Source organism: Triticum urartu, chromosome 4 (genome assembly GCF_003073215.2).
Source record: "Triticum urartu cultivar G1812 chromosome 4, Tu2.1, whole genome shotgun sequence".
Taxonomy (NCBI): domain Eukaryota; kingdom Viridiplantae; phylum Streptophyta; class Magnoliopsida; order Poales; family Poaceae; genus Triticum; species Triticum urartu.
Genome location: NC_053025.1, coordinates 157,309,636 through 157,316,754, shown reverse-complemented (window position 1 = coordinate 157,316,754; position 7,119 = coordinate 157,309,636).

Here is a 7,119-nt window from a genome sequence, read left to right as displayed (position 1 = left end):
TGTTGAGTATGTATTTTGTATTGCACGTGTATTGATGTTGTGGCCCACCTCCTAGTCTTGTATAGTTGATGTAGAGGCCTTCCCTTGTATTATATATACGTGCATCAGCACCCCATCAATACAACGTCTATTGTATTGCAAACTTTCCCGTCTAAAGTTCCGATCCACTTGACACGGACTTGATGTCTATATTCATGATCATTGCCTTAGATATCTTCATAACTATACGCTTTTCTATCAATTGCTCGGCAGTAATTTGTTCACCCACCGTAATACATGCCATCTTGAGAGAAGCCACTAGTGAAACCTATGGCCCTTGGGTCTCTTTCTTATTATATTGCATCTCTTTTATTTACATCGCATCTCGTTTACTATTTTGCAATCTTTACTTTCCAATCTAAACAACAAAAATACCAAAAATATTTACTTTACTATCTTTATTAGATCTCACTTTTGTGAGTGACCGTGAAGGGATTGACAACCCCTTTATCGCGTTGGTTGCAAGGTTCTTGATTGTTTGTGCAGGTACTAGGTGACTTGTGCGTTGTCTCCTACTGGATTGATACCTTGGTTCTCAAAACTGAGGGAAATACTTACGCTACTTTGCTGCATCACCCTTTCCTCTTCAAGGGAAAACCAACGCATGCTCAAGAGGTAGCAAGAAGGATTTCTGGCGCCGTTGCCGGGGAGATCTACGCCAAGTCAAGACATACCAAGTACCCATCATAAACTCTTCTCCCTCGCATTACATTATTTGCCATTCGCCTCTCGTTTTCCTCTCCCCCACTTATAAAATGATTTTTGAAAACCTTTGCCTCTTTTTCGCTTGCTTCTTGTGTGCTTGTGTGTTTGATTGATTGTTTGGCACGATGACTCAAGATAATACTAAATTGTGTGACTTTTCCAATACCAACAACAATGATTTTATTAGCACTCCGATTGCTCCTACTACCGATGCTGAATCTTGTGAAATTAATACTGCTTTGTTGAATCTTGTTATGAAAGATCAATTTTCTGGACTTCCTAGTGAAGATGCTGCTACCCATCTAAACAACTTTGTTGATTTGTGTGATACGCAAAAGAAGAAAGATGTGGATAATGATATTGTTAAATTGAAGCTATTTCTGTTTTGCTTAGATATCGTGCTAAAACTTGGTTCTCTTCTTTGCCTAAAAATAGTATTGATTCATGGTGCAAAGATGCTTTTATCTCTAAGTATTTTCCTCCCGCTAAGATTATCTCTCTCAGGACGATATTCTGAATTTTAAGCAACTTGATCATGAGCATGTTGCACAAGCTTGGGAGAGGATGAAATTAATGATACGTGATTGCCCTACACATGGTTTGAATTTGTGGATGATTATACAAAAAATTTATGCCGGATTGAATTTCGCTTCTAGAAATCTTTTAGATTCGGCCGCAGGAGACAGTTTTATGGAAATCACTTTAGGAGAAGCTACTAAACTCCTAGACAATATTATGGTTAATTATTCTCAATGGCACACCGAAAGATCCACTAGTAAAAAAAGTTCATGCGATTGAAGAGATTAATGTTTTGAGTGGAAAGATGGATGAACTTATGAGATTGTTTGCTAATAAAAGTGTTTCTTCTGATCCTAATGATATACCTTCGTCCACTTTGATTGAGAATAATAATGAATCTATGGATGTGAATTTTGTTGGTAGGAACAATTTTGGTAACAATGCGTATAGAGGAAACTTTAATTCTAGGCCGTTTCCTAGTAATTCCTCTTATCATTATGGTAATTCCTACAACAACTCTTATGGAAATTTTAATAAGATGCCCTCTGATTTTGAGGTTAGTGTTAAAGAATTTATGAGTTCGCAAAAGAATTTCAATGCTTTGGTTGAAGAAAAAAATGCATAAGATTGATGAGTTAGCTAGGAACGTGGATAGAATTTCTCTTGATGTTGATTCTTTGAAACTTAGATCTATTCCACCTAAGAATGGCATCAATGAGTCTCTCAAAGCCATGAGAATTTCCATTGATGAGTGCAAAGAAAGAACCGCTAGGATGCGTGCTAAAAAAGATTGCTTTGTGAAAGCGTGTTCTTCTAGTTTTCATGATAATAATGATGAAGATCTAAAAGTGATTGATGTGACTCCTATTAAATCTTTTGAAAGATCGTGGATGTAGCCTAGAGGGGGGGTGAATAGGCATTTTAAAATAATTATGGTTTAGGCTTGAACAAATGCGGAATAAACCTAGCGGTTAATTTGTCAAGCACAAAACCTAAAACAACTAGGCTCACCTATGTACACCAACAACTTATGCTAAGCAAGATAAGCAACTATGTGATAGCAAGATATATGACAAGAAACAATTTGGCTATCACAAAGTAAAGTGCATAAGTAAAGGGGCTCGGGTAAGAGATAACCGAGGCACGCGGAGACGACGATGTATCCCGAAGTTCACACCCTTGCGGATGCTAATCTCTGTTTGGAGCGGTGTGGAGGCACAATGCTCCCCAAGAAGCCACTAGGGCCACCGTAATCTCCTCACGCTCTCGCACAATGCAAGATGCCGTGATTCCACTAAGGGACCCTTGAGGGCGGTCACCGAACCCGTACAAATGGCAACCCTTGGGGGCGGTCACCGAACCCGTACACTTTGGCAACCCTTGGGGGCGGTCACCGGTACCCGTCAAATTGCTCGGGGCGATCTCCACAACCTAATTGGAGACCCCGATGCTTACCCGGAGCTTTGCACCACAATGATTGAGCTCCGAACACCAAACAACCGTCTAGGGCGCCCAAGCACCCAAGAGGAACAAGCTCAAGGGTACCAAGCACCCAAGAGTAATAAGCTTCTCAACTTGTAACTTCCACGTATCACGTGGAGAACTCAAACCGATGCACCAAATGCAATGGCAAGGGCACACGGAGTGCCCAAGTCCTTCTCTCTCAAATCCCACCGAAGCAACTAATGCTAGGGAGGAAAATGAGAGGAAGAACAAGAAAGAGAACACCAAGAACTCCAAGATCTAGATCCAAGGGGTTCCCCTCACATAGAGGAGAAAGTGATTGGTGGAAATGTGGATCTAGATCTCCTCTCTCTTTTCCCTCAAAAACTAGCAAGAATCCATGGAGGGATTGAGAGTTAGCAAGCTCGAAGAAGGTCAACAATGGGGGAAGAACACGAGCTCAAAGGATAAGGTTCAAGGGAAGAAGACCCCCTTTTATAGGAGGGGGAAAATCCAACCGTTACCCCACTCAGCCCCGCAGAGAGCGGTACTACCGCGGAGGCAGGCGGTACTACCGCTCCCCCTCAGCGGTACTGCCGCGCCAGAAGAAAAGGGGCTGGGGCTGGGACCCAGAGCGGATACTACCGTGGAGGCAGGCGGTACTACCGCCACTACTACCGCAGCAAGCCGCAAAACCCGACACGAGAAAAGCGCACTCGAGTCGAGGCGGTAGGAGCACGGAGCCGCAGCGGTACTACTGCTGAGACCATCAAGCGGTACTACCGCTCGAGGAGCGGTACTACCGCTGTGGCCCGCGGTACTACCGCTGCGGAGCGGTACTGCCGCTTGTGACTCCTCAGCGGTACTACCGCTGGGTACCACGGTACTACCGCTGGGACCCTGACAAAAACCACACTCAAGAAAATCAGAACTGCCATAACTTCTGCATATGAGCTCCGAATTGAGCAAACTCAAGCTTGTTGGAAACAAGACGACGAGTAGCATCAAAACAGCGACTGGTTATAGTAAGAAGAGGCAGGGGAGGTATGCCTAACAAATAGAGGAGTGAAACCTCCAACCGAGAAGAACCGGCAAAACCTCCAACATCGAAAACATCATAGAAGATGCATGCGAACTCCGTTTTCGATGAACTCAAGCTTGTCATCAAGATGACCATAAGCTCTAAGACTCACAAAGAGAACCAAACAAGAACCAAGAAAGATGATGCAAGGATGCAATGGTTTGAGCTCTCTACGAACGATACGATCAAGCTACTCATCGAGAGCCCCCCTTGATAGTACGGCAATCGATCCTATAACCCGGTCTCCCAACTACCATCATGAGACCGGTAAAATAGAAAACCTATCAAGGGCAAACCTTTGCCTTGCACATGGTCCACTTGAGCTAGATGATGACGATCTTGACTTCCTCAAGTTGGACCACCTTTCTTGATTGTGTTGGCACGATGAAGACTAGATGATTGCTCCCCCATAGACCACTATGGGTGAGCCACTCTTCGGCACATCTTCACAAGTCCATTGTCACCACAATGGCCGGCAAGCTTCAAGCACTTGATCTCTTCGCGATGATCCACTTGAACTTGCACACGGCAATCTTGATGACGATCACCACTTGATGTCATCCTCTCCATGGGTTGAGAGATATCTTCCTCTTGACACAAGCCCATGAACATGTACCTAACCCCACATAGAACTCTCACATAGACCATGGGTTAGTACACAAAGCACAATGGACAATGCTTACCAAACCATGGGATCACTTGATCCCTCTCGGTACATCTTCTATGCTTTGTGAGTTGATCAACTTGATTCACTCTTGACTTAGTCTTGATCAACCTTGAATCTTTCCAACTCTCTTCGTTTGGATGATGTCTTGAAGGTAAACATGAATGATCACACAATCTTCTTCTTCAAGACATGCTTGCAATAAGCTCAACTCTCAAATGACCAATCTTTGGATAATTCCTTGAATAGCACCTTGGTCGACACAAACTTTTCTTGAAACCAACACATGTACTCCAAGAAAAGCCTATGGACAAAACCTTCAAATATAACTCAAGGCAACCATTAGTCCATAGAGATTGTCATCAATTACCAAAACCAAACATGGGGGCACCACATGTTCTTTCAATCTCCCCCATTTTGGTAATTGATGACAATCACTTTCAAGAGAGTTTAATACAAGGAATTATGCATCACCATGCAATGCAACAACCAATAATGCATGCGTATGAGATGCAAATGCTTAGGAACAAAACCAAAGCAAGGAGAAAACTCTAAAGACTTCTCCACAAAACTCTCTGAAACCTCCACAAAACTCTCTGAAACTTCTCCCCCATTGGCATCGATTGCCAAAATGGGCGAAAAGCTTAGAAGGCCAATATAGATTGAGTTCCTCCATAAGTTGTGTATTTCTCAACAAGAGAGTGGAATGCAATACACATATCCAACGGTAAATACTTGGAGGAAGACAAACTATATTGAGGCCCAAAGATTGCTAAAGAAGATATGCCACAAAGACATAATCGACAGAGACACAAGCAATCAAGCGATCAAAAGATACCAATTGAAGCAAGCTATCAAAAGATACCAATTGAACCAACTAGGCCAATGGTCCTACGAGCCACAAGAAAGAAAGATATTATGATAAGAGCAAAGGAGTGTTCTAAAGAACTAGAGAAGCTCCCCATGATTTGTGCACACATAAGAATTTTTGTATTTGGATACAAAGTGCACAAAATAGGATCATAGCTCCCCCAAAATCAATAGAAACTTACAACAAGTGCAAGTGAGCATATAGGAAACTAAGCCTAGTACTTGCAACAAACACATGGTTGAGCAACAAGTAAAAGAGGCAACTTAAGAATGGGCTCAACCAAAATGATGTGTGTGAGTCAAGGCAATGCACTTGAGAAGACTAATGTACGGATGAGCATTAAGCATCAATAAAGTCTTGAAAGAATGAGGCAACCACGGTGCAAGGCCTATCATTCCCACAACAAGTAAATGGGTTCACAAGCTACTAATAAGCATAATAAAGAACCTATGCTTGTGACAACCCGTGGTGAAGATAGAAGATGAAAGCCTCATCAAGACGAGGGATACCAATTAAGATGGCAAAAGCCTCGTAAAGATAAGCAAGGAAAGTAATCTTCACCACACAAGAGTGCATCAAGATGCAACGAGATAAGACACGCACTCAAGGCAAAAGCTTTCACGGAGCCACCAAAGAAATAACATAAGAAAGACAAGGTGGACGTGAAAGAAAGGATATCATCTAGAGATGTAATTTCTCTCAAGTGTATAAGGTTCTAGGTAGACGAAATCATGATGATATATATCTACAAAGAAGGATGTACACCCGAAATAGTTACAACACGAAGGAACAAGATATCCAAAAGGAAGTCATACATATACCAATAAGATATTTGCTTGAGAGCATAGCACATGGCTAGATATGGTCTTATTGTATATAAATGAATTCCAACCACACGAACATCAAAGACATCACAACTAGCAACAAGACATCATTGTTGGGATGCTTTGAGAAAGGAAACAAGTATCACAAGAAAGAATGGATAACATGCCATGATACAACCTACACAAGGTTGATGCAAGAAATGTGTGCATGAAGTATATGAAGATACTTGTTACCGAGATAACATTGGAAGGATGTAGTAGATACCAATTGAAGGTACAAAGTAGTTCATTGATCATCCTAGCTTGACTCCAATAAGCACATGGTGACAACACCTTCCTTGTGAGTGAGCCGAGCATCCAATGCATCTCCACTTGTTCCTAGAACAACAACACAAACAAAATGGTACCCAAACTCATTGGGACCAAAGAGTTAGAGAACCAACAACACATAGGACAAACTCCACATAAATATGTGCATATAGATATGAAAATGAATTTCATGCACATCTCATCCAATTTGAGACTTGGTGGAGTTCCCCCTATATATTGGGTCAAAGAAAGAACATGCCAAAGATACTACACGAAGTTAATATGCATGCTCAAGACTTTCAAGAAAGAGACCAAAAGACAAAGAAATACCAAGCGAAGAAAAGATACCAAATGAATAAATCATCACTTGGAGGATATCCAATAAAGATACAACAAGGAATGAGATATCCATTGATACACTCAAAAAGAAAGAGACATCAAACTCCCAAAAGAGAGGATGGTTCCAAACAAACCAAGCTCTCTACAAAGTTTCATGATGGCACAAAGCACCAAAAAGAAACGGCTTGCCTTCCACAAACACACACTTGATAAGGATCACAAGATGAGTGTTTTATAGAAAATAGGATAGCTCCCCCAAGACTAGTGCATTATAGAGAATTTGCATTTGAATACAAAATGCACAAGGTGGGATCACCACTTTCAC